This window comes from Drosophila subpulchrella, unplaced genomic scaffold (genome assembly GCF_014743375.2).
Source record: "Drosophila subpulchrella strain 33 F10 #4 breed RU33 unplaced genomic scaffold, RU_Dsub_v1.1 Primary Assembly Seq359, whole genome shotgun sequence".
NCBI classification, from domain to species: Eukaryota; Metazoa; Arthropoda; class Insecta; order Diptera; family Drosophilidae; genus Drosophila; species Drosophila subpulchrella.
In genome coordinates, this window is record NW_023665581.1 from 22,186 (window position 1) to 50,083 (window position 27,898).

The following is a 27,898-nucleotide window of genomic DNA, read 5'->3' on the forward strand; positions in this document are numbered from 1 at the left end:
ATAGCATTTTTCGCTGCAAATTCAAAATTCAAATGAAAAATTTATCCAGAATTTCAATTTCGACTATTTCAAAATTATTTCTTGCACTGATTTTTTTCTTAAAGCACACGACTCCAAACCGTTTCAGTCCATTTATTTCGATTAAAAGCATTTTTAATAATTGGCCGAAGGTAGCAGGACCGAAATTCCAATTCAGAGTATAAGGCCAACGCTCAGCCCTCCGACTTTCGCCAACGACCATACCACGCTGAACACATCGGTTCTCGTCCGATCACCGAAATTAAGCAGCGTCGGGCGCGGTTAGTACTTAGATGGGGGACCGCTTGGGAACACCGCGTGTTGTTGGCCTCGTCAACAACTTTTTGCCGCTTTTATATTTTTCAACGCAATCTGAATAGCATTTTTCGCTGCAAATTCAAAATTCAAATGAAAAATTTATCCAGAATTTCAATTTCGACTATTTCAAAATTATTTCTTGCACTGATTTTTTTCTTAAAGCACACGACTCCAAACCGTTTCAGTCCATTTATTTCGATTAAAAGCATTTTTAATATTGGCCGAAGGTAGCAGGACCGAAATTCCAATTCAGAGTATAAGGCCAACGCTCAGCCCTCCGACTTTCGCCAACGACCATACCACGCTGAACACATCGGTTCTCGTCCGATCACCGAAATTAAGCAGCGTCGGGCGCGGTTAGTACTTAGATGGGGGACCGCTTGGGAACACCGCGTGTTGTTGGCCTCGTCAACAACTTTTTGCCGCTTTTATATTTTTCAACGCAATCTGAATAGCATTTTTCGCTGCAAATTCAAAATTCAAATGAAAAATTTATCCAGAATTTCAATTTCGACTATTTCAAAATTATTTCTTGCACTGATTTTTTTCTTAAAGCACACGACTCCAAACCGTTTCAGTCCATTTATTTCGATTAAAAGCATTTTTAATATTGGCCGAAGGTAGCAGGACCGAAATTCCAATTCAGAGTATAAGGCCAACGCTCAGCCCTCCGACTTTCGCCAACGACCATACCACGCTGAACACATCGGTTCTCGTCCGATCACCGAAATTAAGCAGCGTCGGGCGCGGTTAGTACTTAGATGAGGGACCGCTTGGGAACACCGCGTGTTGTTGGCCTCGTCAACAACTTTTTGCCGCTTTTATATTTTTCAACGCAATCTGAATAGCATTTTTCGCTGCAAATTCAAAATTCAAATGAAAAATTTATCCAGAATTTCAATTTCGACTATTTCAAAATTATTTCTTGCACTGATTTTTTTCTTAAAGCACACGACTCCAAACCGTTTCAGTCCATTTATTTCGATTAAAAGCATTTTTAATATTGGCCGAAGGTAGCAGGACCGAAATTCCAATTCAGAGTATAAGGCCAACGCTCAGCCCTCCGACTTTCGCCAACGACCATACCACGCTGAACACATCGGTTCTCGTCCGATCACCGAAATTAAGCAGCGTCGGGCGCGGTTAGTACTTAGATGAGGGACCGCTTGGGAACACCGCGTGTTGTTGGCCTCGTCAACAACTTTTTGCCGCTTTTATATTTTTCAACGCAATCTGAATAGCATTTTTCGCTGCAAATTCAAAATTCAAATGAAAAATTTATCCAGAATTTCAATTTCGACTATTTCAAAATTATTTCTTGCACTGATTTTTTTCTTAAAGCACACGACTCCAAACCGTTTCAGTCCATTTATTTCGATTAAAAGCATTTTTAATATTGGCCGAAGGTAGCAGGACCGAAATTCCAATTCAGAGTATAAGGCCAACGCTCAGCCCTCCGACTTTCGCCAACGACCATACCACGCTGAACACATCGGTTCTCGTCCGATCACCGAAATTAAGCAGCGTCGGGCGCGGTTAGTACTTAGATGAGGGACCGCTTGGGAACACCGCGTGTTGTTGGCCTCGTCAACAACTTTTTGCCGCTTTTATATTTTTCAACGCAATCTGAATAGCATTTTTCGCTGCAAATTCAAAATTCAAATGAAAAATTTATCCAGAATTTCAATTTCGACTATTTCAAAATTATTTCTTGCACTGATTTTTTTCTTAAAGCACACGACTCCAAACCGTTTCAGTCCATTTATTTCGATTAAAAGCATTTTTAATATTGGCCGAAGGTAGCAGGACCGAAATTCCAATTCAGAGTATAAGGCCAACGCTCAGCCCTCCGACTTTCGCCAACGACCATACCACGCTGAACACATCGGTTCTCGTCCGATCACCGAAATTAAGCAGCGTCGGGCGCGGTTAGTACTTAGATGAGGGACCGCTTGGGAACACCGCGTGTTGTTGGCCTCGTCAACAACTTTTTGCCGCTTTTATATTTTTCAACGCAATCTGAATAGCATTTTTCGCTGCAAATTCAAAATTCAAATGAAAAATTTATCCAGAATTTCAATTTCGACTATTTCAAAATTATTTCTTGCACTGATTTTTTTCTTAAAGCACACGACTCCAAACCGTTTCAGTCCATTTATTTCGATTAAAAGCATTTTTAATATTGGCCGAAGGTAGCAGGACCGAAATTCCAATTCAGAGTATAAGGCCAACGCTCAGCCCTCCGACTTTCGCCAACGACCATACCACGCTGAACACATCGGTTCTCGTCCGATCACCGAAATTAAGCAGCGTCGGGCGCGGTTAGTACTTAGATGGGGGACCGCTTGGGAACACCGCGTGTTGTTGGCCTCGTCAACAACTTTTTGCCGCTTTTATATTTTTCAACGCAATCTGAATAGCATTTTTCGCTGCAAATTCAAAATTCAAATGAAAAATTTATCCAGAATTTCAATTTCGACTATTTCAAAATTATTTCTTGCACTGATTTTTTTCTTAAAGCACACGACTCCAAACCGTTTCAGTCCATTTATTTCGATTAAAAGCATTTTTAATATTGGCCGAAGGTAGCAGGACCGAAATTCCAATTCAGAGTATAAGGCCAACGCTCAGCCCTCCGACTTTCGCCAACGACCATACCACGCTGAACACATCGGTTCTCGTCCGATCACCGAAATTAAGCAGCGTCGGGCGCGGTTAGTACTTAGATGGGGGACCGCTTGGGAACACCGCGTGTTGTTGGCCTCGTCAACAACTTTTTGCCGCTTTTATATTTTTCAACGCAATCTGAATAGCATTTTTCGCTGCAAATTCAAAATTCAAATGAAAAATTTATCCAGAATTTCAATTTCGACTATTTCAAAATTATTTCTTGCACTGATTTTTTTCTTAAAGCACACGACTCCAAACCGTTTCAGTCCATTTATTTCGATTAAAAGCATTTTTAATATTGGCCGAAGGTAGCAGGACCGAAATTCCAATTCAGAGTATAAGGCCAACGCTCAGCCCTCCGACTTTCGCCAACGACCATACCACGCTGAACACATCGGTTCTCGTCCGATCACCGAAATTAAGCAGCGTCGGGCGCGGTTAGTACTTAGATGAGGGACCGCTTGGGAACACCGCGTGTTGTTGGCCTCGTCAACAACTTTTTGCCGCTTTTATATTTTTCAACGCAATCTGAATAGCATTTTTCGCTGCAAATTCAAAATTCAAATGAAAAATTTATCCAGAATTTCAATTTCGACTATTTCAAAATTATTTCTTGCACTGATTTTTTTCTTAAAGCACACGACTCCAAACCGTTTCAGTCCATTTATTTCGATTAAAAGCATTTTTAATATTGGCCGAAGGTAGCAGGACCGAAATTCCAATTCAGAGTATAAGGCCAACGCTCAGCCCTCCGACTTTCGCCAACGACCATACCACGCTGAACACATCGGTTCTCGTCCGATCACCGAAATTAAGCAGCGTCGGGCGCGGTTAGTACTTAGATGGGGGACCGCTTGGGAACACCGCGTGTTGTTGGCCTCGTCAACAACTTTTTGCCGCTTTTATATTTTTCAACGCAATCTGAATAGCATTTTTCGCTGCAAATTCAAAATTCAAATGAAAAATTTATCCAGAATTTCAATTTCGACTATTTCAAAATTATTTCTTGCACTGATTTTTTTTCTTAAAGCACACGACTCCAAACCGTTTCAGTCCATTTATTTCGATTAAAAGCATTTTTAATATTGGCCGAAGGTAGCAGGACCGAAATTCCAATTCAGAGTATAAGGCCAACGCTCAGCCCTCCGACTTTCGCCAACGACCATACCACGCTGAACACATCGGTTCTCGTCCGATCACCGAAATTAAGCAGCGTCGGGCGCGGTTAGTACTTAGATGAGGGACCGCTTGGGAACACCGCGTGTTGTTGGCCTCGTCAACAACTTTTTGCCGCTTTTATATTTTTCAACGCAATCTGAATAGCATTTTTCGCTGCAAATTCAAAATTCAAATGAAAAATTTATCCAGAATTTCAATTTCGACTATTTCAAAATTATTTCTTGCACTGATTTTTTTCTTAAAGCACACGACTCCAAACCGTTTCAGTCCATTTATTTCGATTAAAAGCATTTTTAATATTGGCCGAAGGTAGCAGGACCGAAATTCCAATTCAGAGTATAAGGCCAACGCTCAGCCCTCCGACTTTCGCCAACGACCATACCACGCTGAACACATCGGTTCTCGTCCGATCACCGAAATTAAGCAGCGTCGGGCGCGGTTAGTACTTAGATGGGGGACCGCTTGGGAACACCGCGTGTTGTTGGCCTCGTCAACAACTTTTTGCCGCTTTTATATTTTTCAACGCAATCTGAATAGCATTTTTCGCTGCAAATTCAAAATTCAAATGAAAAATTTATCCAGAATTTCAATTTCGACTATTTCAAAATTATTTCTTGCACTGATTTTTTTCTTAAAGCACACGACTCCAAACCGTTTCAGTCCATTTATTTCGATTAAAAGCATTTTTAATATTGGCCGAAGGTAGCAGGACCGAAATTCCAATTCAGAGTATAAGGCCAACGCTCAGCCCTCCGACTTTCGCCAACGACCATACCACGCTGAACACATCGGTTCTCGTCCGATCACCGAAATTAAGCAGCGTCGGGCGCGGTTAGTACTTAGATGGGGGACCGCTTGGGAACACCGCGTGTTGTTGGCCTCGTCAACAACTTTTTGCCGCTTTTATATTTTTCAACGCAATCTGAATAGCATTTTTCGCTGCAAATTCAAAATTCAAATGAAAAATTTATCCAGAATTTCAATTTCGACTATTTCAAAATTATTTCTTGCACTGATTTTTTTCTTAAAGCACACGACTCCAAACCGTTTCAGTCCATTTATTTCGATTAAAAGCATTTTTAATATTGGCCGAAGGTAGCAGGACCGAAATTCCAATTCAGAGTATAAGGCCAACGCTCAGCCCTCCGACTTTCGCCAACGACCATACCACGCTGAACACATCGGTTCTCGTCCGATCACCGAAATTAAGCAGCGTCGGGCGCGGTTAGTACTTAGATGAGGGACCGCTTGGGAACACCGCGTGTTGTTGGCCTCGTCAACAACTTTTTGCCGCTTTTATATTTTTCAACGCAATCTGAATAGCATTTTTCGCTGCAAATTCAAAATTCAAATGAAAAATTTATCCAGAATTTCAATTTCGACTATTTCAAAATTATTTCTTGCACTGATTTTTTTCTTAAAGCACACGACTCCAAACCGTTTCAGTCCATTTATTTCGATTAAAAGCATTTTTAATATTGGCCGAAGGTAGCAGGACCGAAATTCCAATTCAGAGTATAAGGCCAACGCTCAGCCCTCCGACTTTCGCCAACGACCATACCACGCTGAACACATCGGTTCTCGTCCGATCACCGAAATTAAGCAGCGTCGGGCGCGGTTAGTACTTAGATGGGGGACCGCTTGGGAACACCGCGTGTTGTTGGCCTCGTCAACAACTTTTTGCCGCTTTTATATTTTTCAACGCAATCTGAATAGCATTTTTCGCTGCAAATTCAAAATTCAAATGAAAAATTTATCCAGAATTTCAATTTCGACTATTTCAAAATTATTTCTTGCACTGATTTTTTTCTTAAAGCACACGACTCCAAACCGTTTCAGTCCATTTATTTCGATTAAAAGCATTTTTAATATTGGCCGAAGGTAGCAGGACCGAAATTCCAATTCAGAGTATAAGGCCAACGCTCAGCCCTCCGACTTTCGCCAACGACCATACCACGCTGAACACATCGGTTCTCGTCCGATCACCGAAATTAAGCAGCGTCGGGCGCGGTTAGTACTTAGATGGGGGACCGCTTGGGAACACCGCGTGTTGTTGGCCTCGTCAACAACTTTTTGCCGCTTTTATATTTTTCAACGCAATCTGAATAGCATTTTTCGCTGCAAATTCAAAATTCAAATGAAAAATTTATCCAGAATTTCAATTTCGACTATTTCAAAATTATTTCTTGCACTGATTTTTTTCTTAAAGCACACGACTCCAAACCGTTTCAGTCCATTTATTTCGATTAAAAGCATTTTTAATATTGGCCGAAGGTAGCAGGACCGAAATTCCAATTCAGAGTATAAGGCCAACGCTCAGCCCTCCGACTTTCGCCAACGACCATACCACGCTGAACACATCGGTTCTCGTCCGATCACCGAAATTAAGCAGCGTCGGGCGCGGTTAGTACTTAGATGGGGGACCGCTTGGGAACACCGCGTGTTGTTGGCCTCGTCAACAACTTTTTGCCGCTTTTATATTTTTCAACGCAATCTGAATAGCATTTTTCGCTGCAAATTCAAAATTCAAATGAAAAATTTATCCAGAATTTCAATTTCGACTATTTCAAAATTATTTCTTGCACTGATTTTTTTCTTAAAGCACACGACTCCAAACCGTTTCAGTCCATTTATTTCGATTAAAAGCATTTTTTAATATTGGCCGAAGGTAGCAGGACCGAAATTCCAATTCAGAGTATAAGGCCAACGCTCAGCCCTCCGACTTTCGCCAACGACCATACCACGCTGAACACATCGGTTCTCGTCCGATCACCGAAATTAAGCAGCGTCGGGCGCGGTTAGTACTTAGATGGGGGACCGCTTGGGAACACCGCGTGTTGTTGGCCTCGTCAACAACTTTTTGCCGCTTTTATATTTTTCAACGCAATCTGAATAGCATTTTTCGCTGCAAATTCAAAATTCAAATGAAAAATTTATCCAGAATTTCAATTTCGACTATTTCAAAATTATTTCTTGCACTGATTTTTTTCTTAAAGCACACGACTCCAAACCGTTTCAGTCCATTTATTTCGATTAAAAGCATTTTTAATATTGGCCGAAGGTAGCAGGACCGAAATTCCAATTCAGAGTATAAGGCCAACGCTCAGCCCTCCGACTTTCGCCAACGACCATACCACGCTGAACACATCGGTTCTCGTCCGATCACCGAAATTAAGCAGCGTCGGGCGCGGTTAGTACTTAGATGGGGGACCGCTTGGGAACACCGCGTGTTGTTGGCCTCGTCAACAACTTTTTGCCGCTTTTATATTTTTCAACGCAATCTGAATAGCATTTTTCGCTGCAAATTCAAAATTCAAATGAAAAATTTATCCAGAATTTCAATTTCGACTATTTCAAAATTATTTCTTGCACTGATTTTTTTCTTAAAGCACACGACTCCAAACCGTTTCAGTCCATTTATTTCGATTAAAAGCATTTTTAATATTGGCCGAAGGTAGCAGGACCGAAATTCCAATTCAGAGTATAAGGCCAACGCTCAGCCCTCCGACTTTCGCCAACGACCATACCACGCTGAACACATCGGTTCTCGTCCGATCACCGAAATTAAGCAGCGTCGGGCGCGGTTAGTACTTAGATGGGGGACCGCTTGGGAACACCGCGTGTTGTTGGCCTCGTCAACAACTTTTTGCCGCTTTTATATTTTTCAACGCAATCTGAATAGCATTTTTCGCTGCAAATTCAAAATTCAAATGAAAAATTTATCCAGAATTTCAATTTCGACTATTTCAAAATTATTTCTTGCACTGATTTTTTTCTTAAAGCACACGACTCCAAACCGTTTCAGTCCATTTATTTCGATTAAAAGCATTTTTAATATTGGCCGAAGGTAGCAGGACCGAAATTCCAATTCAGAGTATAAGGCCAACGCTCAGCCCTCCGACTTTCGCCAACGACCATACCACGCTGAACACATCGGTTCTCGTCCGATCACCGAAATTAAGCAGCGTCGGGCGCGGTTAGTACTTAGATGGGGGACCGCTTGGGAACACCGCGTGTTGTTGGCCTCGTCAACAACTTTTTGCCGCTTTTATATTTTTCAACGCAATCTGAATAGCATTTTTCGCTGCAAATTCAAAATTCAAATGAAAAATTTATCCAGAATTTCAATTTCGACTATTTCAAAATTATTTCTTGCACTGATTTTTTTCTTAAAGCACACGACTCCAAACCGTTTCAGTCCATTTATTTCGATTAAAAGCATTTTTAATATTGGCCGAAGGTAGCAGGACCGAAATTCCAATTCAGAGTATAAGGCCAACGCTCAGCCCTCCGACTTTCGCCAACGACCATACCACGCTGAACACATCGGTTCTCGTCCGATCACCGAAATTAAGCAGCGTCGGGCGCGGTTAGTACTTAGATGGGGGACCGCTTGGGAACACCGCGTGTTGTTGGCCTCGTCAACAACTTTTTGCCGCTTTTATATTTTTCAACGCAATCTGAATAGCATTTTTCGCTGCAAATTCAAAATTCAAATGAAAAATTTATCCAGAATTTCAATTTCGACTATTTCAAAATTATTTCTTGCACTGATTTTTTTCTTAAAGCACACGACTCCAAACCGTTTCAGTCCATTTATTTCGATTAAAAGCATTTTTAATATTGGCCGAAGGTAGCAGGACCGAAATTCCAATTCAGAGTATAAGGCCAACGCTCAGCCCTCCGACTTTCGCCAACGACCATACCACGCTGAACACATCGGTTCTCGTCCGATCACCGAAATTAAGCAGCGTCGGGCGCGGTTAGTACTTAGATGGGGGACCGCTTGGGAACACCGCGTGTTGTTGGCCTCGTCAACAACTTTTTGCCGCTTTTATATTTTTCAACGCAATCTGAATAGCATTTTTCGCTGCAAATTCAAAATTCAAATGAAAAATTTATCCAGAATTTCAATTTCGACTATTTCAAAATTATTTCTTGCACTGATTTTTTTCTTAAAGCACACGACTCCAAACCGTTTCAGTCCATTTATTTCGATTAAAAGCATTTTTAATATTGGCCGAAGGTAGCAGGACCGAAATTCCAATTCAGAGTATAAGGCCAACGCTCAGCCCTCCGACTTTCGCCAACGACCATACCACGCTGAACACATCGGTTCTCGTCCGATCACCGAAATTAAGCAGCGTCGGGCGCGGTTAGTACTTAGATGGGGGACCGCTTGGGAACACCGCGTGTTGTTGGCCTCGTCAACAACTTTTTGCCGCTTTTATATTTTTCAACGCAATCTGAATAGCATTTTTCGCTGCAAATTCAAAATTCAAATGAAAAATTTATCCAGAATTTCAATTTCGACTATTTCAAAATTATTTCTTGCACTGATTTTTTTCTTAAAGCACACGACTCCAAACCGTTTCAGTCCATTTATTTCGATTAAAAGCATTTTTAATATTGGCCGAAGGTAGCAGGACCGAAATTCCAATTCAGAGTATAAGGCCAACGCTCAGCCCTCCGACTTTCGCCAACGACCATACCACGCTGAACACATCGGTTCTCGTCCGATCACCGAAATTAAGCAGCGTCGGGCGCGGTTAGTACTTAGATGAGGGACCGCTTGGGAACACCGCGTGTTGTTGGCCTCGTCAACAACTTTTTGCCGCTTTTATATTTTTCAACGCAATCTGAATAGCATTTTTCGCTGCAAATTCAAAATTCAAATGAAAAATTTATCCAGAATTTCAATTTCGACTATTTCAAAATTATTTCTTGCACTGATTTTTTTCTTAAAGCACACGACTCCAAACCGTTTCAGTCCATTTATTTCGATTAAAAGCATTTTTAATATTGGCCGAAGGTAGCAGGACCGAAATTCCAATTCAGAGTATAAGGCCAACGCTCAGCCCTCCGACTTTCGCCAACGACCATACCACGCTGAACACATCGGTTCTCGTCCGATCACCGAAATTAAGCAGCGTCGGGCGCGGTTAGTACTTAGATGGGGGACCGCTTGGGAACACCGCGTGTTGTTGGCCTCGTCAACAACTTTTTGCCGCTTTTATATTTTTCAACGCAATCTGAATAGCATTTTTCGCTGCAAATTCAAAATTCAAATGAAAAATTTATCCAGAATTTCAATTTCGACTATTTCAAAATTATTTCTTGCACTGATTTTTTTCTTAAAGCACACGACTCCAAACCGTTTCAGTCCATTTATTTCGATTAAAAGCATTTTTAATATTGGCCGAAGGTAGCAGGACCGAAATTCCAATTCAGAGTATAAGGCCAACGCTCAGCCCTCCGACTTTCGCCAACGACCATACCACGCTGAACACATCGGTTCTCGTCCGATCACCGAAATTAAGCAGCGTCGGGCGCGGTTAGTACTTAGATGGGGGACCGCTTGGGAACACCGCGTGTTGTTGGCCTCGTCAACAACTTTTTGCCGCTTTTATATTTTTCAACGCAATCTGAATAGCATTTTTCGCTGCAAATTCAAAATTCAAATGAAAAATTTATCCAGAATTTCAATTTCGACTATTTCAAAATTATTTCTTGCACTGATTTTTTTCTTAAAGCACACGACTCCAAACCGTTTCAGTCCATTTATTTCGATTAAAAGCATTTTTAATATTGGCCGAAGGTAGCAGGACCGAAATTCCAATTCAGAGTATAAGGCCAACGCTCAGCCCTCCGACTTTCGCCAACGACCATACCACGCTGAACACATCGGTTCTCGTCCGATCACCGAAATTAAGCAGCGTCGGGCGCGGTTAGTACTTAGATGGGGACCGCTTGGGAACACCGCGTGTTGTTGGCCTCGTCAACAACTTTTTGCCGCTTTTATATTTTTCAACGCAATCTGAATAGCATTTTTCGCTGCAAATTCAAAATTCAAATGAAAAATTTATCCAGAATTTCAATTTCGACTATTTCAAAATTATTTCTTGCACTGATTTTTTTCTTAAAGCACACGACTCCAAACCGTTTCAGTCCATTTATTTCGATTAAAAGCATTTTTAATATTGGCCGAAGGTAGCAGGACCGAAATTCCAATTCAGAGTATAAGGCCAACGCTCAGCCCTCCGACTTTCGCCAACGACCATACCACGCTGAACACATCGGTTCTCGTCCGATCACCGAAATTAAGCAGCGTCGGGCGCGGTTAGTACTTAGATGAGGGACCGCTTGGGAACACCGCGTGTTGTTGGCCTCGTCAACAACTTTTTGCCGCTTTTATATTTTTCAACGCAATCTGAATAGCATTTTTCGCTGCAAATTCAAAATTCAAATGAAAAATTTATCCAGAATTTCAATTTCGACTATTTCAAAATTATTTCTTGCACTGATTTTTTTCTTAAAGCACACGACTCCAAACCGTTTCAGTCCATTTATTTCGATTAAAAGCATTTTTAATATTGGCCGAAGGTAGCAGGACCGAAATTCCAATTCAGAGTATAAGGCCAACGCTCAGCCCTCCGACTTTCGCCAACGACCATACCACGCTGAACACATCGGTTCTCGTCCGATCACCGAAATTAAGCAGCGTCGGGCGCGGTTAGTACTTAGATGGGGGACCGCTTGGGAACACCGCGTGTTGTTGGCCTCGTCAACAACTTTTTGCCGCTTTTATATTTTTCAACGCAATCTGAATAGCATTTTTCGCTGCAAATTCAAAATTCAAATGAAAAATTTATCCAGAATTTCAATTTCGACTATTTCAAAATTATTTCTTGCACTGATTTTTTTCTTAAAGCACACGACTCCAAACCGTTTCAGTCCATTTATTTCGATTAAAAGCATTTTTAATATTGGCCGAAGGTAGCAGGACCGAAATTCCAATTCAGAGTATAAGGCCAACGCTCAGCCCTCCGACTTTCGCCAACGACCATACCACGCTGAACACATCGGTTCTCGTCCGATCACCGAAATTAAGCAGCGTCGGGCGCGGTTAGTACTTAGATGGGGGACCGCTTGGGAACACCGCGTGTTGTTGGCCTCGTCAACAACTTTTTGCCGCTTTTATATTTTTCAACGCAATCTGAATAGCATTTTTTCGCTGCAAATTCAAAATTCAAATGAAAAATTTATCCAGAATTTCAATTTCGACTATTTCAAAATTATTTCTTGCACTGATTTTTTTCTTAAAGCACACGACTCCAAACCGTTTCAGTCCATTTATTTCGATTAAAAGCATTTTTAATATTGGCCGAAGGTAGCAGGACCGAAATTCCAATTCAGAGTATAAGGCCAACGCTCAGCCCTCCGACTTTCGCCAACGACCATACCACGCTGAACACATCGGTTCTCGTCCGATCACCGAAATTAAGCAGCGTCGGGCGCGGTTAGTACTTAGATGAGGGACCGCTTGGGAACACCGCGTGTTGTTGGCCTCGTCAACAACTTTTTGCCGCTTTTATATTTTTCAACGCAATCTGAATAGCATTTTTCGCTGCAAATTCAAAATTCAAATGAAAAATTTATCCAGAATTTCAATTTCGACTATTTCAAAATTATTTCTTGCACTGATTTTTTTCTTAAAGCACACGACTCCAAACCGTTTCAGTCCATTTATTTCGATTAAAAGCATTTTTAATATTGGCCGAAGGTAGCAGGACCGAAATTCCAATTCAGAGTATAAGGCCAACGCTCAGCCCTCCGACTTTCGCCAACGACCATACCACGCTGAACACATCGGTTCTCGTCCGATCACCGAAATTAAGCAGCGTCGGGCGCGGTTAGTACTTAGATGGGGGACCGCTTGGGAACACCGCGTGTTGTTGGCCTCGTCAACAACTTTTTGCCGCTTTTATATTTTTCAACGCAATCTGAATAGCATTTTTCGCTGCAAATTCAAAATTCAAATGAAAAATTTATCCAGAATTTCAATTTCGACTATTTCAAAATTATTTCTTGCACTGATTTTTTTCTTAAAGCACACGACTCCAAACCGTTTCAGTCCATTTATTTCGATTAAAAGCATTTTTAATATTGGCCGAAGGTAGCAGGACCGAAATTCCAATTCAGAGTATAAGGCCAACGCTCAGCCCTCCGACTTTCGCCAACGACCATACCACGCTGAACACATCGGTTCTCGTCCGATCACCGAAATTAAGCAGCGTCGGGCGCGGTTAGTACTTAGATGGGGGACCGCTTGGGAACACCGCGTGTTGTTGGCCTCGTCAACAACTTTTTGCCGCTTTTATATTTTTCAACGCAATCTGAATAGCATTTTTTCGCTGCAAATTCAAAATTCAAATGAAAAATTTATCCAGAATTTCAATTTCGACTATTTCAAAATTATTTCTTGCACTGATTTTTTTTCTTAAAGCACACGACTCCAAACCGTTTCAGTCCATTTATTTCGATTAAAAGCATTTTTAATATTGGCCGAAGGTAGCAGGACCGAAATTCCAATTCAGAGTATAAGGCCAACGCTCAGCCCTCCGACTTTCGCCAACGACCATACCACGCTGAACACATCGGTTCTCGTCCGATCACCGAAATTAAGCAGCGTCGGGCGCGGTTAGTACTTAGATGGGGGACCGCTTGGGAACACCGCGTGTTGTTGGCCTCGTCAACAACTTTTTGCCGCTTTTATATTTTTCAACGCAATCTGAATAGCATTTTTCGCTGCAAATTCAAAATTCAAATGAAAAATTTATCCAGAATTTCAATTTCGACTATTTCAAAATTATTTCTTGCACTGATTTTTTTCTTAAAGCACACGACTCCAAACCGTTTCAGTCCATTTATTTCGATTAAAAGCATTTTTAATATTGGCCGAAGGTAGCAGGACCGAAATTCCAATTCAGAGTATAAGGCCAACGCTCAGCCCTCCGACTTTCGCCAACGACCATACCACGCTGAACACATCGGTTCTCGTCCGATCACCGAAATTAAGCAGCGTCGGGCGCGGTTAGTACTTAGATGGGGGACCGCTTGGGAACACCGCGTGTTGTTGGCCTCGTCAACAACTTTTTGCCGCTTTTATATTTTTCAACGCAATCTGAATAGCATTTTTCGCTGCAAATTCAAAATTCAAATGAAAAATTTATCCAGAATTTCAATTTCGACTATTTCAAAATTATTTCTTGCACTGATTTTTTTCTTAAAGCACACGACTCCAAACCGTTTCAGTCCATTTATTTCGATTAAAAGCATTTTTAATAATGGCCGAAGGTAGCAGGACCGAAATTCCAATTCAGAGTATAAGGCCAACGCTCAGCCCTCCGACTTTCGCCAACGACCATACCACGCTGAACACATCGGTTCTCGTCCGATCACCGAAATTAAGCAGCGTCGGGCGCGGTTAGTACTTAGATGAGGGACCGCTTGGGAACACCGCGTGTTGTTGGCCTCGTCAACAACTTTTTGCCGCTTTTATATTTTTCAACGCAATCTGAATAGCATTTTTCGCTGCAAATTCAAAATTCAAATGAAAAATTTATCCAGAATTTCAATTTCGACTATTTCAAAATTATTTCTTGCACTGATTTTTTTCTTAAAGCACACGACTCCAAACCGTTTCAGTCCATTTATTTCGATTAAAAGCATTTTTAATATTGGCCGAAGGTAGCAGGACCGAAATTCCAATTCAGAGTATAAGGCCAACGCTCAGCCCTCCGACTTTCGCCAACGACCATACCACGCTGAACACATCGGTTCTCGTCCGATCACCGAAATTAAGCAGCGTCGGGCGCGGTTAGTACTTAGATGAGGGACCGCTTGGGAACACCGCGTGTTGTTGGCCTCGTCAACAACTTTTTGCCGCTTTTATATTTTTCAACGCAATCTGAATAGCATTTTTCGCTGCAAATTCAAAATTCAAATGAAAAATTTATCCAGAATTTCAATTTCGACTATTTCAAAATTATTTCTTGCACTGATTTTTTTCTTAAAGCACACGACTCCAAACCGTTTCAGTCCATTTATTTCGATTAAAAGCATTTTTAATATTGGCCGAAGGTAGCAGGACCGAAATTCCAATTCAGAGTATAAGGCCAACGCTCAGCCCTCCGACTTTCGCCAACGACCATACCACGCTGAACACATCGGTTCTCGTCCGATCACCGAAATTAAGCAGCGTCGGGCGCGGTTAGTACTTAGATGAGGGACCGCTTGGGAACACCGCGTGTTGTTGGCCTCGTCAACAACTTTTTGCCGCTTTTATATTTTTCAACGCAATCTGAATAGCATTTTTCGCTGCAAATTCAAAATTCAAATGAAAAATTTATCCAGAATTTCAATTTCGACTATTTCAAAATTATTTCTTGCACTGATTTTTTTCTTAAAGCACACGACTCCAAACCGTTTCAGTCCATTTATTTCGATTAAAAGCATTTTTAATATTGGCCGAAGGTAGCAGGACCGAAATTCCAATTCAGAGTATAAGGCCAACGCTCAGCCCTCCGACTTTCGCCAACGACCATACCACGCTGAACACATCGGTTCTCGTCCGATCACCGAAATTAAGCAGCGTCGGGCGCGGTTAGTACTTAGATGAGGGACCGCTTGGGAACACCGCGTGTTGTTGGCCTCGTCAACAACTTTTTGCCGCTTTTATATTTTTCAACGCAATCTGAATAGCATTTTTCGCTGCAAATTCAAAATTCAAATGAAAAATTTATCCAGAATTTCAATTTCGACTATTTCAAAATTATTTCTTGCACTGATTTTTTTCTTAAAGCACACGACTCCAAACCGTTTCAGTCCATTTATTTCGATTAAAAGCATTTTTAATATTGGCCGAAGGTAGCAGGACCGAAATTCCAATTCAGAGTATAAGGCCAACGCTCAGCCCTCCGACTTTCGCCAACGACCATACCACGCTGAACACATCGGTTCTCGTCCGATCACCGAAATTAAGCAGCGTCGGGCGCGGTTAGTACTTAGATGAGGGACCGCTTGGGAACACCGCGTGTTGTTGGCCTCGTCAACAACTTTTTGCCGCTTTTATATTTTTCAACGCAATCTGAATAGCATTTTTCGCTGCAAATTCAAAATTCAAATGAAAAATTTATCCAGAATTTCAATTTCGACTATTTCAAAATTATTTCTTGCACTGATTTTTTTCTTAAAGCACACGACTCCAAACCGTTTCAGTCCATTTATTTCGATTAAAAGCATTTTTAATATTGGCCGAAGGTAGCAGGACCGAAATTCCAATTCAGAGTATAAGGCCAACGCTCAGCCCTCCGACTTTCGCCAACGACCATACCACGCTGAACACATCGGTTCTCGTCCGATCACCGAAATTAAGCAGCGTCGGGCGCGGTTAGTACTTAGATGAGGGACCGCTTGGGAACACCGCGTGTTGTTGGCCTCGTCAACAACTTTTTGCCGCTTTTATATTTTTCAACGCAATCTGAATAGCATTTTTCGCTGCAAATTCAAAATTCAAATGAAAAATTTATCCAGAATTTCAATTTCGACTATTTCAAAATTATTTCTTGCACTGATTTTTTTCTTAAAGCACACGACTCCAAACCGTTTCAGTCCATTTATTTCGATTAAAAGCATTTTTAATATTGGCCGAAGGTAGCAGGACCGAAATTCCAATTCAGAGTATAAGGCCAACGCTCAGCCCTCCGACTTTCGCCAACGACCATACCACGCTGAACACATCGGTTCTCGTCCGATCACCGAAATTAAGCAGCGTCGGGCGCGGTTAGTACTTAGATGAGGGACCGCTTGGGAACACCGCGTGTTGTTGGCCTCGTCAACAACTTTTTGCCGCTTTTATATTTTTCAACGCAATCTGAATAGCATTTTTCGCTGCAAATTCAAAATTCAAATGAAAAATTTATCCAGAATTTCAATTTCGACTATTTCAAAATTATTTCTTGCACTGATTTTTTTCTTAAAGCACACGACTCCAAACCGTTTCAGTCCATTTATTTCGATTAAAAGCATTTTTAATATTGGCCGAAGGTAGCAGGACCGAAATTCCAATTCAGAGTATAAGGCCAACGCTCAGCCCTCCGACTTTCGCCAACGACCATACCACGCTGAACACATCGGTTCTCGTCCGATCACCGAAATTAAGCAGCGTCGGGCGCGGTTAGTACTTAGATGGGGGACCGCTTGGGAACACCGCGTGTTGTTGGCCTCGTCAACAACTTTTTGCCGCTTTTATATTTTTCAACGCAATCTGAATAGCATTTTTTCGCTGCAAATTCAAAATTCAAATGAAAAATTTATCCAGAATTTCAATTTCGACTATTTCAAAATTATTTCTTGCACTGATTTTTTTCTTAAAGCACACGACTCCAAACCGTTTCAGTCCATTTATTTCGATTAAAAGCATTTTTAATATTGGCCGAAGGTAGCAGGACCGAAATTCCAATTCAGAGTATAAGGCCAACGCTCAGCCCTCCGACTTTCGCCAACGACCATACCACGCTGAACACATCGGTTCTCGTCCGATCACCGAAATTAAGCAGCGTCGGGCGCGGTTAGTACTTAGATGAGGGGACCGCTTGGGAACACCGCGTGTTGTTGGCCTCGTCAACAACTTTTTGCCGCTTTTATATTTTTCAACGCAATCTGAATAGCATTTTTTCGCTGCAAATTCAAAATTCAAATGAAAAATTTATCCAGAATTTCAATTTCGACTATTTCAAAATTATTTCTTGCACTGATTTTTTTCTTAAAGCACACGACTCCAAACCGTTTCAGTCCATTTATTTCGATTAAAAGCATTTTTAATATTGGCCGAAGGTAGCAGGACCGAAATTCCAATTCAGAGTATAAGGCCAACGCTCAGCCCTCCGACTTTCGCCAACGACCATACCACGCTGAACACATCGGTTCTCGTCCGATCACCGAAATTAAGCAGCGTCGGGCGCGGTTAGTACTTAGATGGGGGACCGCTTGGGAACACCGCGTGTTGTTGGCCTCGTCAACAACTTTTTGCCGCTTTTATATTTTTCAACGCAATCTGAATAGCATTTTTCGCTGCAAATTCAAAATTCAAATGAAAAATTTATCCAGAATTTCAATTTCGACTATTTCAAAATTATTTCTTGCACTGATTTTTTTCTTAAAGCACACGACTCCAAACCGTTTCAGTCCATTTATTTCGATTAAAAGCATTTTTAATATTGGCCGAAGGTAGCAGGACCGAAATTCCAATTCAGAGTATAAGGCCAACGCTCAGCCCTCCGACTTTCGCCAACGACCATACCACGCTGAACACATCGGTTCTCGTCCGATCACCGAAATTAAGCAGCGTCGGGCGCGGTTAGTACTTAGATGAGGGACCGCTTGGGAACACCGCGTGTTGTTGGCCTCGTCAACAACTTTTTGCCGCTTTTATATTTTTCAACGCAATCTGAATAGCATTTTTCGCTGCAAATTCAAAATTCAAATGAAAAATTTATCCAGAATTTCAATTTCGACTATTTCAAAATTATTTCTTGCACTGATTTTTTTTCTTAAAGCACACGACTCCAAACCGTTTCAGTCCATTTATTTCGATTAAAAGCATTTTTAATATTGGCCGAAGGTAGCAGGACCGAAATTCCAATTCAGAGTATAAGGCCAACGCTCAGCCCTCCGACTTTCGCCAACGACCATACCACGCTGAACACATCGGTTCTCGTCCGATCACCGAAATTAAGCAGCGTCGGGCGCGGTTAGTACTTAGATGAGGGACCGCTTGGGAACACCGCGTGTTGTTGGCCTCGTCAACAACTTTTTGCCGCTTTTATATTTTTCAACGCAATCTGAATAGCATTTTTCGCTGCAAATTCAAAATTCAAATGAAAAATTTATCCAGAATTTCAATTTCGACTATTTCAAAATTATTTCTTGCACTGATTTTTTTCTTAAAGCACACGACTCCAAACCGTTTCAGTCCATTTATTTCGATTAAAAGCATTTTTAATATTGGCCGAAGGTAGCAGGACCGAAATTCCAATTCAGAGTATAAGGCCAACGCTCAGCCCTCCGACTTTCGCCAACGACCATACCACGCTGAACACATCGGTTCTCGTCCGATCACCGAAATTAAGCAGCGTCGGGCGCGGTTAGTACTTAGATGGGGGACCGCTTGGAACACCGCGTGTTGTTGGCCTCGTCAACAACTTTTTGCCGCTTTTATATTTTTCAACGCAATCTGAATAGCATTTTTCGCTGCAAATTCAAAATTCAAATGAAAAATTTATCCAGAATTTCAATTTCGACTATTTCAAAATTATTTCTTGCACTGATTTTTTTCTTAAAGCACACGACTCCAAACCGTTTCAGTCCATTTATTTCGATTAAAAGCATTTTTAATATTGGCCGAAGGTAGCAGGACCGAAATTCCAATTCAGAGTATAAGGCCAACGCTCAGCCCTCCGACTTTCGCCAACGACCATACCACGCTGAACACATCGGTTCTCGTCCGATCACCGAAATTAAGCAGCGTCGGGCGCGGTTAGTACTTAGATGAGGGACCGCTTGGGAACACCGCGTGTTGTTGGCCTCGTCAACAACTTTTTGCCGCTTTTATATTTTTCAACGCAATCTGAATAGCATTTTTTCGCTGCAAATTCAAAATTCAAATGAAAAATTTATCCAGAATTTCAATTTCGACTATTTCAAAATTATTTCTTGCACTGATTTTTTTCTTAAAGCACACGACTCCAAACCGTTTCAGTCCATTTATTTCGATTAAAAGCATTTTTAATATTGGCCGAAGGTAGCAGGACCGAAATTCCAATTCAGAGTATAAGGCCAACGCTCAGCCCTCCGACTTTCGCCAACGACCATACCACGCTGAACACATCGGTTCTCGTCCGATCACCGAAATTAAGCAGCGTCGGGCGCGGTTAGTACTTAGATGGGGGACCGCTTGGGAACACCGCGTGTTGTTGGCCTCGTCAACAACTTTTTGCCGCTTTTATATTTTTCAACGCAATCTGAATAGCATTTTTCGCTGCAAATTCAAAATTCAAATGAAAAATTTATCCAGAATTTCAATTTCGACTATTTCAAAATTATTTCTTGCACTGATTTTTTTCTTAAAGCACACGACTCCAAACCGTTTCAGTCCATTTATTTCGATTAAAAGCATTTTTAATATTGGCCGAAGGTAGCAGGACCGAAATTCCAATTCAGAGTATAAGGCCAACGCTCAGCCCTCCGACTTTCGCCAACGACCATACCACGCTGAACACATCGGTTCTCGTCCGATCACCGAAATTAAGCAGCGTCGGGCGCGGTTAGTACTTAGATGAGGGACCGCTTGGGAACACCGCGTGTTGTTGGCCTCGTCAACAACTTTTTGCCGCTTTTATATTTTTCAACGCAATCTGAATAGCATTTTTCGCTGCAAATTCAAAATTCAAATGAAAAATTTATCCAGAATTTCAATTTCGACTATTTCAAAATTATTTCTTGCACTGATTTTTTTCTTAAAGCACACGACTCCAAACCGTTTCAGTCCATTTATTTCGATTAAAAGCATTTTTAATATTGGCCGAAGGTAGCAGGACCGAAATTCCAATTCAGAGTATAAGGCCAACGCTCAGCCCTCCGACTTTCGCCAACGACCATACCACGCTGAACACATCGGTTCTCGTCCGATCACCGAAATTAAGCAGCGTCGGGCGCGGTTAGTACTTAGATGAGGGACCGCTTGGGAACACCGCGTGTTGTTGGCCTCGTCAACAACTTTTTGCCGCTTTTATATTTTTCAACGCAATCTGAATAGCATTTTTCGCTGCAAATTCAAAATTCAAATGAAAATTTATCCAGAATTTCAATTTCGACTATTTCAAAATTATTTCTTGCACTGATTTTTTTCTTAAAGCACACGACTCCAAACCGTTTCAGTCCATTTATTTCGATTAAAAGCATTTTTAATATTGGCCGAAGGTAGCAGGACCGAAATTCCAATTCAGAGTATAAGGCCAACGCTCAGCCCTCCGACTTTCGCCAACGACCATACCACGCTGAACACATCGGTTCTCGTCCGATCACCGAAATTAAGCAGCGTTCGGGCGCGGTTAGTACTTAGATGAGGGACCGCTTGGGAACACCGCGTGTTGTTGGCCTCGTCAACAACTTTTTGCCGCTTTTATATTTTTCAACGCAATCTGAATAGCATTTTTCGCTGCAAATTCAAAATTCAAATGAAAAATTTATCCAGAATTTCAATTTCGACTATTTCAAAATTATTTCTTGCACTGATTTTTTTCTTAAAGCACACGACTCCAAACCGTTTCAGTCCATTTATTTCGATTAAAAGCATTTTTAATATTGGCCGAAGGTAGCAGGACCGAAATTCCAATTCAGAGTATAAGGCCAACGCTCAGCCCTCCGACTTTCGCCAACGACCATACCACGCTGAACACATCGGTTCTCGTCCGATCACCGAAATTAAGCAGCGTCGGGCGCGGTTAGTACTTAGATGAGGGGACCGCTTGGGAACACCGCGTGTTGTTGGCCTCGTCAACAACTTTTTGCCGCTTTTATATTTTTCAACGCAATCTGAATAGCATTTTTCGCTGCAAATTCAAAATTCAAATGAAAAATTTATCCAGAATTTCAATTTCGACTATTTCAAAATTATTTCTTGCACTGATTTTTTTCTTAAAGCACACGACTCCAAACCGTTTCAGTCCATTTATTTCGATTAAAAGCATTTTTAATATTGGCCGAAGGTAGCAGGACCGAAATTCCAATTCAGAGTATAAGGCCAACGCTCAGCCCTCCGACTTTCGCCAACGACCATACCACGCTGAACACATCGGTTCTCGTCCGATCACCGAAATTAAGCAGCGTCGGGCGCGGTTAGTACTTAGATGGGGGACCGCTTGGGAACACCGCGTGTTGTTGGCCTCGTCAACAACTTTTTGCCGCTTTTATATTTTTCAACGCAATCTGAATAGCATTTTTCGCTGCAAATTCAAAATTCAAATGAAAAATTTATCCAGAATTTCAATTTCGACTATTTCAAATTATTTCTTGCACTGATTTTTTTTCTTAAAGCACACGACTCCAAACCGTTTCAGTCCATTTATTTCGATTAAAAGCATTTTTAATATTGGCCGAAGGTAGCAGGACCGAAATTCCAATTCAGAGTATAAGGCCAACGCTCAGCCCTCCGACTTTCGCCAACGACCATACCACGCTGAACACATCGGTTCTCGTCCGATCACCGAAATTAAGCAGCGTCGGGCGCGGTTAGTACTTAGATGGGGGGACCGCTTGGGAACACCGCGTGTTGTTGGCCTCGTCAACAACTTTTTGCCGCTTTTATATTTTTCAACGCAATCTGAATAGCATTTTTTCGCTGCAAATTCAAAATTCAAATGAAAAATTTATCCAGAATTTCAATTTCGACTATTTCAAAATTATTTCTTGCACTGATTTTTTTTCTTAAAGCACACGACTCCAAACCGTTTCAGTCCATTTATTTCGATTAAAAGCATTTTTTAATATTGGCCGAAGGTAGCAGGACCGAAATTCCAATTCAGAGTATAAGGCCAACGCTCAGCCCTCCGACTTTCGCCAACGACCATACCACGCTGAACACATCGGTTCTCGTCCGATCACCGAAATTAAGCAGCGTCGGGCGCGGTTAGTACTTAGATGGGGGACCGCTTGGGAACACCGCGTGTTGTTGGCCTCGTCAACAACTTTTTGCCGCTTTTATATTTTTCAACGCAATCTGAATAGCATTTTTCGCTGCAAATTCAAAATTCAAATGAAAAATTTATCCAGAATTTCAATTTTCGACTATTTCAAAATTATTTCTTGCACTGATTTTTTCTTAAAGCACACGACTCCAAACCGTTTCAGTCCATTTATTTCGATTAAAAGCATTTTTAATATTGGCCGAAGGTAGCAGGACCGAAATTCCAATTCAGAGTATAAGGCCAACGCTCAGCCCTCCGACTTTCGCCAACGACCATACCACGCTGAACACATCGGTTCTCGTCCGATCACCGAAATTAAGCAGCGTCGGGCGCGGTTAGTACTTAGATGAGGGACCGCTTGGGAACACCTCGTGTTGTTGGCCTCGTCAACAACTTTTTTGCCGCTTTTATATTTTTCAACGCAATACTGAATAGCATTTTTCGCTGCAAATTCAAAATTCAAATGAAAAATTTATCCAGAATTTCAATTTCGACTATTTCAAAATTATTTCTTGCACTGATTTTTTTTCTTAAAGCACACGACTCCAAACCGTTTCAGTCCATTTATTTCGATTATAAAAGCATTTTTAATATTGGCCGAAGGTAGCAGGACCGAAATTCCAATTCAGAGTATAAGGCCAACGCTCAGCCCTCCGACTTTCGCCAACGACCATACCACGCTGAACACATCGGTTCTCGTCCGATCACCGAAATTAAGCAGCGTCGGGCGCGGTTAGTACTTAGATGGGGGACCGCTTGGGAACACCGCGTGTTGTTGGCCTCGTCAACAACTTTTTGCCGCTTTTATATTTTTCAACGCAATCTGAATAGCATTTTTCGCTGCAAATTCAAAATTCAAATGAAAATTTATCCAGAATTTCAATTTCGACTATTTCAAAATTATTTCTTGCACTGATTTTTTTCTTAAAGCACACGACTCCAAACCGTTTCAGTCCATTTATTTCGATTAAAAGCATTTTTAATATTGGCCGAAGGTAGCAGGACCGAAATTCCAATTCAGAGTATAAGGCCAACGCTCAGCCCTCCGACTTTCGCCAACGACCATACCACGCTGAACACATCGGTTCTCGTCCGATCACCGAAATTAAGCAGCGTCGGGCGCGGTTAGTACTTAGATGGGGGACCGCTTGGGAACACCGCGTGTTGTTGGCCTCGTCAACAACTTTTTGCCGCTTTTATATTTTTCAACGCAATCTGAATAGCATTTTCGCTGCAAATTCAAATTCAAATGAAAAATTTATCCAGAATTTCAATTTCGACTATTTCAAAATTATTTCTTGCACTGATTTTTTTCTTAAAGCACACGACTCCAAACCGTTTCAGTCCATTTATTTCGATTAAAGCATTTTTAATATTGGCCGAAGGTAGCAGGACCGAAATTCCAATTCAGAGTATAAGGCCAACGCTCAGCCCTCCGACTTTCGCCAACGACCATACCACGCTGAAACACATCGGTTCTCGTCGATCACCGAAATTAAGCAGCGTCGGGCGCGGTTAGTACTTAGATGGGGACCGCTTGGGAACACCGCGTGTTGTTGGCCTCGTCAACAACTTTTTGCCGCTTTTATATTTTCAACGCAATCTGAATAGCATTTTTCGCTGCAAATTCAAAATTCAAATGAAAAATTTATCCAGAATTTCAATTTCGACTATTTCAAAATTATTTCTTGCACTGATTTTTTTCTTAAAGCACACGACTCCAAACCGTTTCAGTCCATTTATTTCGATTAAAAGCATTTTTAATATTGGCCGAAGGTAGCAGGACCGAAATTCCAATTCAGAGTATAAGGCCAACGCTCAGCCCTCCGACTTTCGCCAACGACCATACCACGCTGAACACATCGGTTCTCGTCCGATCACCGAAATTAAGCAGCGTCGGGCGCGGTTAGTACTTAGATGAGGGACCGCTTGGGAACACCGCGTGTTGTTGGCCTCGTCAACAACTTTTTGCCGCTTTTATATTTTTCAACGCAATCTGAATAGCATTTTTCGCTGCAAATTCAAAATTCAAATGAAAAATTTATCCAGAATTTCAATTTCGACTATTTCAAAATTATTTCTTGCACTGATTTTTTTCTTAAAGCACACGACTCCAAACCGTTTCAGTCCATTTATTTCGATTAAAAGCATTTTTAATATTGGCCGAAGGTAGCAGGACCGAAATTCCAATTCAGAGTATAAGGCCAACGCTCAGCCCTCCGACTTTCGCCAACGACCATACCACGCTGAACACATCGGTTCTCGTCCGATCACCGAAATTAAGCAGCGTCGGGCGCGGTTAGTACTTAGATGGGGGACCGCTTGGGAACACCGCGTGTTGTTGGCCTCGTCAACAACTTTTTGCCGCTTTTATATTTTTCAACGCAATCTGAATAGCATTTTTCGCTGCAAATTCAAAATTCAAATGAAAATTTTATCCAGAATTTCAATTTCGACTATTTCAAAATTATTTCTTGCACTGATTTTTTTCTTAAAGCACACGACTCCAAACCGTTTCAGTCCATTTATTTCGATTAAAAGCATTTTTAATATTGGCCGAAGGTAGCAGGACCGAAATTCCAATTCAGAGTATAAGGCCAACGCTCAGCCCTCCGACTTTCGCCAACGACCATACCACGCTGAACACATCGGTTCTCGTCCGATCACCGAAATTAAGCAGCGTCGGGCGCGGTTAGTACTTAGATGGGGGACCGCTTGGGAACACCGCGTGTTGTTGGCCTCGTCAACAACTTTTTGCCGCTTTTATATTTTTCAACGCAATCTGAATAGCATTTTTCGCTGCAAATTCAAAATTCAAATGAAAAATTTATCCAGAATTTCAATTTCGACTATTTCAAAATTATTTCTTGCACTGATTTTTTTCTTAAAGCACACGACTCCAAACCGTTTCAGTCCATTTATTTCGATTAAAAGCATTTTTAATATTGGCCGAAGGTAGCAGGACCGAAATTCCAATTCAGAGTATAAGGCCAACGCTCAGCCCTCCGACTTTCGCCAACGACCATACCACGCTGAACACATCGGTTCTCGTCCGATCACCGAAATTAAGCAGCGTCGGGCGCGGTTAGTACTTAGATGGGGACCGCTTGGGAACACCGCGTGTTGTTGGCCTCGTCAACAACTTTTTGCCGCTTTTATATTTTTCAACGCAATCTGAATAGCATTTTTCGCTGCAAATTCAAAATTCAAATGAAAAATTTATCCAGAATTTCAATTTCGACTATTTCAAAATTATTTCTTGCACTGATTTTTTTCTTAAAGCACACGACTCCAAACCGTTTCAGTCCATTTATTTCGATTAAAAGCATTTTTAATATTGGCCGAAGGTAGCAGGACCGAAATTCCAATTCAGAGTATAAGGCCAACGCTCAGCCCTCCGACTTTCGCCAACGACCATACCACGCTGAACACATCGGTTCTCGTCCGATCACCGAAATTAAGCAGCGTCGGGCGCGGTTAGTACTTAGATGGGGGACCGCTTGGGAACACCGCGTGTTGTTGGCCTCGTCAACAACTTTTTGCCGCTTTTATATTTTTCAACGCAATCTGAATAGCATTTTTCGCTGCAAATTCAAAATTCAAATGAAAAATTTATCCAGAATTTCAATTTCGACTATTTCAAAATTATTTCTTGCACTGATTTTTTTCTTAAAGCACACGACCTCCAAACCGTTTCAGTCCATTTATTTCGATTAAAAGCATTTTTAATATTGGCCGAAGGTAGCAGGACCGAAATTCCAATTCAGAGTATAAGGCCAACGCTCAGCCCTCCGACTTTCGCCAACGACCATACCACGCTGAACACATCGGTTCTCGTCCGATCACCGAAATTAAGCAGCGTCGGGCGCGGTTAGTACTTAGATGAGGGACCGCTTGGGAACAACCGCGTGTTGTTGGCCTCGTCAACAACTTTTGCCGCTTTTATATTTTTCAAACGCAATCTGAAATAGCAGTTTCGCTGCAAATTCAAAATTCAAATGAAAATTTATCCAGAATTTCAATTTCGACTATTTCAAATATTTCTTGCACTGATTTTTTTCTTAAAGCACACGACTCCAAACCGTTTCAGTCCATTTATTTCGATTAAAAGCATTTTTAATATTGGCCGAAGGTAGCAGGACCGAAATTCCAATTCAGAGTATAAGGCCAACGCTCAGCCCTCCGACTTTCGCAACGACCATACCACGCTGAACACATCGGTTCTCGTCCGATCACCGAAATTAAGCAGCGTCGGGCGCGGTTAGTACTTAGATGGGGGACCGCTTGGGAACACCGCGTGTTGTTGGCCTCGTCAACAACTTTTTTGCCGCTTTTATATTTTTCAACGCAATCTGAATAGCATTTTTCGCTGCAAATTCAAAATTCAAATGAAAAATTTATCCAGAATTTCAATTTCGACTATTTTCAAAATTATTTCTTGCACTGATTTTTTTCTTAAAGCACACGACTCCAAACCGTTTCAGTCCATTTATTTCGATTAAAAGCATTTTTAATATTGGCCGAAGGTAGCAGGACCGAAATTCCAATTCAGAGTATAAGGCCAACGCTCAGCCCTCCGACTTTCGCCAACGACCATACCACGCTGAAACACATCGGTTCTCGTCCGATCACCGAAATTAAGCAGCGTCGGGCGCGGTTAGTACTTAGATGAGGGACCGCTTGGGAACACCGCGTGTTGTTGGCCTCGTCAACAACTTTTTGCCGCTTTTTATATTTTTCAACGCAATCTGAATAGCATTTTTCGCTGCAAATTCAAAATTCAAATGAAAAATTTATCCAGAATTTCAATTTCGACTATTTCAAAATTATTTCTTGCACTGATTTTTTCTTAAGCACACGACTCCAAACCGTTTCAGTCCATTTATTTCGATTAAAAGCATTTTAATATTGGCCGAAGGTAGCAGGACCGAAATTCCAATTCAGAGTATAAGGCCAACGCTCAGCCCTCCGACTTTCGCCAACGACCATACCACGCTGAACACATCGGTTTCTCGTCCGATCACCGAAATTAAGCAGCGTCGGGCGCGGTTAGTACTTAGATGAGGGACCGCTTGGGAACACCGCGTGTTGTTGGCCTCGTCAACAACTTTTTGCCGCTTTTATAT

General features: G+C 41.6%; 64 non-coding genes and 7 pseudogenes across 64 annotated transcripts; all 71 read left to right on the forward strand.

Annotated features, from left to right (window-relative positions):
* Positions 1-229: 229 nt before the first annotated feature.
* On the forward strand, positions 230-348 carry LOC119561703. Its single transcript, XR_005221403.1, has one exon. It is a non-coding gene; the product is annotated as a 5S ribosomal RNA (ribosomal RNA).
* Positions 349-622: 274 nt separating this feature from the next.
* On the forward strand, positions 623-741 carry LOC119561704. Its single transcript, XR_005221404.1, has one exon. It is a non-coding gene; the product is annotated as a 5S ribosomal RNA (ribosomal RNA).
* Positions 742-1,015: 274 nt separating this feature from the next.
* Positions 1,016-1,134, forward strand: LOC119561592. The gene has a single exon (XR_005221332.1). It is a non-coding gene; the product is annotated as a 5S ribosomal RNA (ribosomal RNA).
* Positions 1,135-1,408: 274 nt separating this feature from the next.
* Positions 1,409-1,527, forward strand: LOC119561593. The gene has a single exon (XR_005221333.1). It is a non-coding gene; the product is annotated as a 5S ribosomal RNA (ribosomal RNA).
* Positions 1,528-1,801: 274 nt separating this feature from the next.
* LOC119561594 lies at positions 1,802-1,920 on the forward strand. The gene has a single exon (XR_005221334.1). It is a non-coding gene; the product is annotated as a 5S ribosomal RNA (ribosomal RNA).
* A 274-nt stretch (positions 1,921-2,194) lies between these two features.
* On the forward strand, positions 2,195-2,313 carry LOC119561595. Its single transcript, XR_005221335.1, has one exon. It is a non-coding gene; the product is annotated as a 5S ribosomal RNA (ribosomal RNA).
* Positions 2,314-2,587: 274 nt separating this feature from the next.
* On the forward strand, positions 2,588-2,706 carry LOC119561705. Its single transcript, XR_005221405.1, has one exon. It is a non-coding gene; the product is annotated as a 5S ribosomal RNA (ribosomal RNA).
* A 274-nt stretch (positions 2,707-2,980) lies between these two features.
* On the forward strand, positions 2,981-3,099 carry LOC119561706. The gene has a single exon (XR_005221406.1). It is a non-coding gene; the product is annotated as a 5S ribosomal RNA (ribosomal RNA).
* A 274-nt stretch (positions 3,100-3,373) lies between these two features.
* Positions 3,374-3,492, forward strand: LOC119561596. The gene has a single exon (XR_005221336.1). It is a non-coding gene; the product is annotated as a 5S ribosomal RNA (ribosomal RNA).
* Positions 3,493-3,766: 274 nt separating this feature from the next.
* LOC119561707 lies at positions 3,767-3,885 on the forward strand. Its single transcript, XR_005221407.1, has one exon. It is a non-coding gene; the product is annotated as a 5S ribosomal RNA (ribosomal RNA).
* Positions 3,886-4,160: 275 nt separating this feature from the next.
* On the forward strand, positions 4,161-4,279 carry LOC119561597. The gene has a single exon (XR_005221337.1). It is a non-coding gene; the product is annotated as a 5S ribosomal RNA (ribosomal RNA).
* A 274-nt stretch (positions 4,280-4,553) lies between these two features.
* On the forward strand, positions 4,554-4,672 carry LOC119561708. Its single transcript, XR_005221408.1, has one exon. It is a non-coding gene; the product is annotated as a 5S ribosomal RNA (ribosomal RNA).
* Positions 4,673-4,946: 274 nt separating this feature from the next.
* Positions 4,947-5,065, forward strand: LOC119561710. Its single transcript, XR_005221410.1, has one exon. It is a non-coding gene; the product is annotated as a 5S ribosomal RNA (ribosomal RNA).
* Positions 5,066-5,339: 274 nt separating this feature from the next.
* LOC119561598 lies at positions 5,340-5,458 on the forward strand. Its single transcript, XR_005221338.1, has one exon. It is a non-coding gene; the product is annotated as a 5S ribosomal RNA (ribosomal RNA).
* Positions 5,459-5,732: 274 nt separating this feature from the next.
* On the forward strand, positions 5,733-5,851 carry LOC119561711. The gene has a single exon (XR_005221411.1). It is a non-coding gene; the product is annotated as a 5S ribosomal RNA (ribosomal RNA).
* Positions 5,852-6,125: 274 nt separating this feature from the next.
* LOC119561713 lies at positions 6,126-6,244 on the forward strand. The gene has a single exon (XR_005221412.1). It is a non-coding gene; the product is annotated as a 5S ribosomal RNA (ribosomal RNA).
* Positions 6,245-6,518: 274 nt separating this feature from the next.
* LOC119561714 lies at positions 6,519-6,637 on the forward strand. Its single transcript, XR_005221413.1, has one exon. It is a non-coding gene; the product is annotated as a 5S ribosomal RNA (ribosomal RNA).
* Positions 6,638-6,912: 275 nt separating this feature from the next.
* On the forward strand, positions 6,913-7,031 carry LOC119561715. Its single transcript, XR_005221414.1, has one exon. It is a non-coding gene; the product is annotated as a 5S ribosomal RNA (ribosomal RNA).
* Positions 7,032-7,305: 274 nt separating this feature from the next.
* Positions 7,306-7,424, forward strand: LOC119561716. The gene has a single exon (XR_005221415.1). It is a non-coding gene; the product is annotated as a 5S ribosomal RNA (ribosomal RNA).
* Positions 7,425-7,698: 274 nt separating this feature from the next.
* On the forward strand, positions 7,699-7,817 carry LOC119561717. The gene has a single exon (XR_005221416.1). It is a non-coding gene; the product is annotated as a 5S ribosomal RNA (ribosomal RNA).
* Positions 7,818-8,091: 274 nt separating this feature from the next.
* LOC119561718 lies at positions 8,092-8,210 on the forward strand. Its single transcript, XR_005221417.1, has one exon. It is a non-coding gene; the product is annotated as a 5S ribosomal RNA (ribosomal RNA).
* Positions 8,211-8,484: 274 nt separating this feature from the next.
* Positions 8,485-8,603, forward strand: LOC119561719. Its single transcript, XR_005221418.1, has one exon. It is a non-coding gene; the product is annotated as a 5S ribosomal RNA (ribosomal RNA).
* Positions 8,604-8,877: 274 nt separating this feature from the next.
* LOC119561720 lies at positions 8,878-8,996 on the forward strand. The gene has a single exon (XR_005221419.1). It is a non-coding gene; the product is annotated as a 5S ribosomal RNA (ribosomal RNA).
* Positions 8,997-9,270: 274 nt separating this feature from the next.
* LOC119561722 lies at positions 9,271-9,389 on the forward strand. The gene has a single exon (XR_005221421.1). It is a non-coding gene; the product is annotated as a 5S ribosomal RNA (ribosomal RNA).
* Positions 9,390-9,663: 274 nt separating this feature from the next.
* LOC119561599 lies at positions 9,664-9,782 on the forward strand. The gene has a single exon (XR_005221339.1). It is a non-coding gene; the product is annotated as a 5S ribosomal RNA (ribosomal RNA).
* A 274-nt stretch (positions 9,783-10,056) lies between these two features.
* On the forward strand, positions 10,057-10,175 carry LOC119561723. Its single transcript, XR_005221422.1, has one exon. It is a non-coding gene; the product is annotated as a 5S ribosomal RNA (ribosomal RNA).
* A 274-nt stretch (positions 10,176-10,449) lies between these two features.
* LOC119561724 lies at positions 10,450-10,568 on the forward strand. Its single transcript, XR_005221423.1, has one exon. It is a non-coding gene; the product is annotated as a 5S ribosomal RNA (ribosomal RNA).
* Positions 10,569-10,842: 274 nt separating this feature from the next.
* LOC119561638 lies at positions 10,843-10,960 on the forward strand. The gene has a single exon (XR_005221376.1). It is a non-coding gene; the product is annotated as a 5S ribosomal RNA (ribosomal RNA).
* Positions 10,961-11,234: 274 nt separating this feature from the next.
* On the forward strand, positions 11,235-11,353 carry LOC119561600. The gene has a single exon (XR_005221340.1). It is a non-coding gene; the product is annotated as a 5S ribosomal RNA (ribosomal RNA).
* Positions 11,354-11,627: 274 nt separating this feature from the next.
* On the forward strand, positions 11,628-11,746 carry LOC119561725. Its single transcript, XR_005221424.1, has one exon. It is a non-coding gene; the product is annotated as a 5S ribosomal RNA (ribosomal RNA).
* Positions 11,747-12,020: 274 nt separating this feature from the next.
* On the forward strand, positions 12,021-12,139 carry LOC119561726. The gene has a single exon (XR_005221425.1). It is a non-coding gene; the product is annotated as a 5S ribosomal RNA (ribosomal RNA).
* Positions 12,140-12,414: 275 nt separating this feature from the next.
* On the forward strand, positions 12,415-12,533 carry LOC119561603. The gene has a single exon (XR_005221342.1). It is a non-coding gene; the product is annotated as a 5S ribosomal RNA (ribosomal RNA).
* A 274-nt stretch (positions 12,534-12,807) lies between these two features.
* LOC119561727 lies at positions 12,808-12,926 on the forward strand. Its single transcript, XR_005221426.1, has one exon. It is a non-coding gene; the product is annotated as a 5S ribosomal RNA (ribosomal RNA).
* A 274-nt stretch (positions 12,927-13,200) lies between these two features.
* Positions 13,201-13,319, forward strand: LOC119561729. The gene has a single exon (XR_005221427.1). It is a non-coding gene; the product is annotated as a 5S ribosomal RNA (ribosomal RNA).
* Positions 13,320-13,595: 276 nt separating this feature from the next.
* LOC119561730 lies at positions 13,596-13,714 on the forward strand. Its single transcript, XR_005221428.1, has one exon. It is a non-coding gene; the product is annotated as a 5S ribosomal RNA (ribosomal RNA).
* Positions 13,715-13,988: 274 nt separating this feature from the next.
* On the forward strand, positions 13,989-14,107 carry LOC119561731. The gene has a single exon (XR_005221429.1). It is a non-coding gene; the product is annotated as a 5S ribosomal RNA (ribosomal RNA).
* A 274-nt stretch (positions 14,108-14,381) lies between these two features.
* On the forward strand, positions 14,382-14,500 carry LOC119561604. The gene has a single exon (XR_005221343.1). It is a non-coding gene; the product is annotated as a 5S ribosomal RNA (ribosomal RNA).
* Positions 14,501-14,774: 274 nt separating this feature from the next.
* Positions 14,775-14,893, forward strand: LOC119561605. Its single transcript, XR_005221344.1, has one exon. It is a non-coding gene; the product is annotated as a 5S ribosomal RNA (ribosomal RNA).
* Positions 14,894-15,167: 274 nt separating this feature from the next.
* Positions 15,168-15,286, forward strand: LOC119561606. The gene has a single exon (XR_005221345.1). It is a non-coding gene; the product is annotated as a 5S ribosomal RNA (ribosomal RNA).
* Positions 15,287-15,560: 274 nt separating this feature from the next.
* On the forward strand, positions 15,561-15,679 carry LOC119561607. The gene has a single exon (XR_005221346.1). It is a non-coding gene; the product is annotated as a 5S ribosomal RNA (ribosomal RNA).
* A 274-nt stretch (positions 15,680-15,953) lies between these two features.
* On the forward strand, positions 15,954-16,072 carry LOC119561608. The gene has a single exon (XR_005221347.1). It is a non-coding gene; the product is annotated as a 5S ribosomal RNA (ribosomal RNA).
* A 274-nt stretch (positions 16,073-16,346) lies between these two features.
* LOC119561609 lies at positions 16,347-16,465 on the forward strand. The gene has a single exon (XR_005221348.1). It is a non-coding gene; the product is annotated as a 5S ribosomal RNA (ribosomal RNA).
* Positions 16,466-16,739: 274 nt separating this feature from the next.
* Positions 16,740-16,858, forward strand: LOC119561610. Its single transcript, XR_005221349.1, has one exon. It is a non-coding gene; the product is annotated as a 5S ribosomal RNA (ribosomal RNA).
* Positions 16,859-17,132: 274 nt separating this feature from the next.
* LOC119561732 lies at positions 17,133-17,251 on the forward strand. The gene has a single exon (XR_005221430.1). It is a non-coding gene; the product is annotated as a 5S ribosomal RNA (ribosomal RNA).
* A 275-nt stretch (positions 17,252-17,526) lies between these two features.
* LOC119561668 lies at positions 17,527-17,646 on the forward strand (annotated as a pseudogene).
* Positions 17,647-17,921: 275 nt separating this feature from the next.
* On the forward strand, positions 17,922-18,040 carry LOC119561734. The gene has a single exon (XR_005221432.1). It is a non-coding gene; the product is annotated as a 5S ribosomal RNA (ribosomal RNA).
* A 274-nt stretch (positions 18,041-18,314) lies between these two features.
* Positions 18,315-18,433, forward strand: LOC119561611. The gene has a single exon (XR_005221350.1). It is a non-coding gene; the product is annotated as a 5S ribosomal RNA (ribosomal RNA).
* Positions 18,434-18,708: 275 nt separating this feature from the next.
* Positions 18,709-18,827, forward strand: LOC119561612. Its single transcript, XR_005221351.1, has one exon. It is a non-coding gene; the product is annotated as a 5S ribosomal RNA (ribosomal RNA).
* A 274-nt stretch (positions 18,828-19,101) lies between these two features.
* On the forward strand, positions 19,102-19,219 carry LOC119561657. The gene has a single exon (XR_005221395.1). It is a non-coding gene; the product is annotated as a 5S ribosomal RNA (ribosomal RNA).
* A 274-nt stretch (positions 19,220-19,493) lies between these two features.
* Positions 19,494-19,612, forward strand: LOC119561614. The gene has a single exon (XR_005221353.1). It is a non-coding gene; the product is annotated as a 5S ribosomal RNA (ribosomal RNA).
* A 275-nt stretch (positions 19,613-19,887) lies between these two features.
* Positions 19,888-20,006, forward strand: LOC119561735. Its single transcript, XR_005221433.1, has one exon. It is a non-coding gene; the product is annotated as a 5S ribosomal RNA (ribosomal RNA).
* A 274-nt stretch (positions 20,007-20,280) lies between these two features.
* LOC119561615 lies at positions 20,281-20,399 on the forward strand. Its single transcript, XR_005221354.1, has one exon. It is a non-coding gene; the product is annotated as a 5S ribosomal RNA (ribosomal RNA).
* A 274-nt stretch (positions 20,400-20,673) lies between these two features.
* Positions 20,674-20,792, forward strand: LOC119561616. Its single transcript, XR_005221355.1, has one exon. It is a non-coding gene; the product is annotated as a 5S ribosomal RNA (ribosomal RNA).
* Positions 20,793-21,065: 273 nt separating this feature from the next.
* LOC119561672 lies at positions 21,066-21,185 on the forward strand (annotated as a pseudogene).
* Positions 21,186-21,459: 274 nt separating this feature from the next.
* LOC119561669 lies at positions 21,460-21,579 on the forward strand (annotated as a pseudogene).
* A 274-nt stretch (positions 21,580-21,853) lies between these two features.
* Positions 21,854-21,972, forward strand: LOC119561736. Its single transcript, XR_005221434.1, has one exon. It is a non-coding gene; the product is annotated as a 5S ribosomal RNA (ribosomal RNA).
* A 274-nt stretch (positions 21,973-22,246) lies between these two features.
* Positions 22,247-22,366, forward strand: LOC119561656. Its single transcript, XR_005221394.1, has one exon. It is a non-coding gene; the product is annotated as a 5S ribosomal RNA (ribosomal RNA).
* Positions 22,367-22,643: 277 nt separating this feature from the next.
* LOC119561737 lies at positions 22,644-22,762 on the forward strand. The gene has a single exon (XR_005221435.1). It is a non-coding gene; the product is annotated as a 5S ribosomal RNA (ribosomal RNA).
* Positions 22,763-23,036: 274 nt separating this feature from the next.
* On the forward strand, positions 23,037-23,155 carry LOC119561575. The gene has a single exon (XR_005221316.1). It is a non-coding gene; the product is annotated as a 5S ribosomal RNA (ribosomal RNA).
* Positions 23,156-23,434: 279 nt separating this feature from the next.
* Positions 23,435-23,553, forward strand: LOC119561738. Its single transcript, XR_005221436.1, has one exon. It is a non-coding gene; the product is annotated as a 5S ribosomal RNA (ribosomal RNA).
* A 273-nt stretch (positions 23,554-23,826) lies between these two features.
* On the forward strand, positions 23,827-23,945 carry LOC119561548. The gene has a single exon (XR_005221292.1). It is a non-coding gene; the product is annotated as a 5S ribosomal RNA (ribosomal RNA).
* A 271-nt stretch (positions 23,946-24,216) lies between these two features.
* Positions 24,217-24,334, forward strand: LOC119561695 (annotated as a pseudogene).
* A 273-nt stretch (positions 24,335-24,607) lies between these two features.
* On the forward strand, positions 24,608-24,726 carry LOC119561617. Its single transcript, XR_005221356.1, has one exon. It is a non-coding gene; the product is annotated as a 5S ribosomal RNA (ribosomal RNA).
* Positions 24,727-25,000: 274 nt separating this feature from the next.
* On the forward strand, positions 25,001-25,119 carry LOC119561549. Its single transcript, XR_005221293.1, has one exon. It is a non-coding gene; the product is annotated as a 5S ribosomal RNA (ribosomal RNA).
* A 274-nt stretch (positions 25,120-25,393) lies between these two features.
* LOC119561550 lies at positions 25,394-25,512 on the forward strand. Its single transcript, XR_005221294.1, has one exon. It is a non-coding gene; the product is annotated as a 5S ribosomal RNA (ribosomal RNA).
* A 274-nt stretch (positions 25,513-25,786) lies between these two features.
* On the forward strand, positions 25,787-25,904 carry LOC119561639. The gene has a single exon (XR_005221377.1). It is a non-coding gene; the product is annotated as a 5S ribosomal RNA (ribosomal RNA).
* A 274-nt stretch (positions 25,905-26,178) lies between these two features.
* On the forward strand, positions 26,179-26,297 carry LOC119561551. Its single transcript, XR_005221295.1, has one exon. It is a non-coding gene; the product is annotated as a 5S ribosomal RNA (ribosomal RNA).
* A 275-nt stretch (positions 26,298-26,572) lies between these two features.
* LOC119561666 lies at positions 26,573-26,692 on the forward strand (annotated as a pseudogene).
* A 270-nt stretch (positions 26,693-26,962) lies between these two features.
* LOC119561659 lies at positions 26,963-27,081 on the forward strand. The gene has a single exon (XR_005221397.1). It is a non-coding gene; the product is annotated as a 5S ribosomal RNA (ribosomal RNA).
* A 276-nt stretch (positions 27,082-27,357) lies between these two features.
* On the forward strand, positions 27,358-27,477 carry LOC119561670 (annotated as a pseudogene).
* Positions 27,478-27,749: 272 nt separating this feature from the next.
* LOC119561678 lies at positions 27,750-27,869 on the forward strand (annotated as a pseudogene).
* Positions 27,870-27,898: the final 29 nt, after the last annotated feature.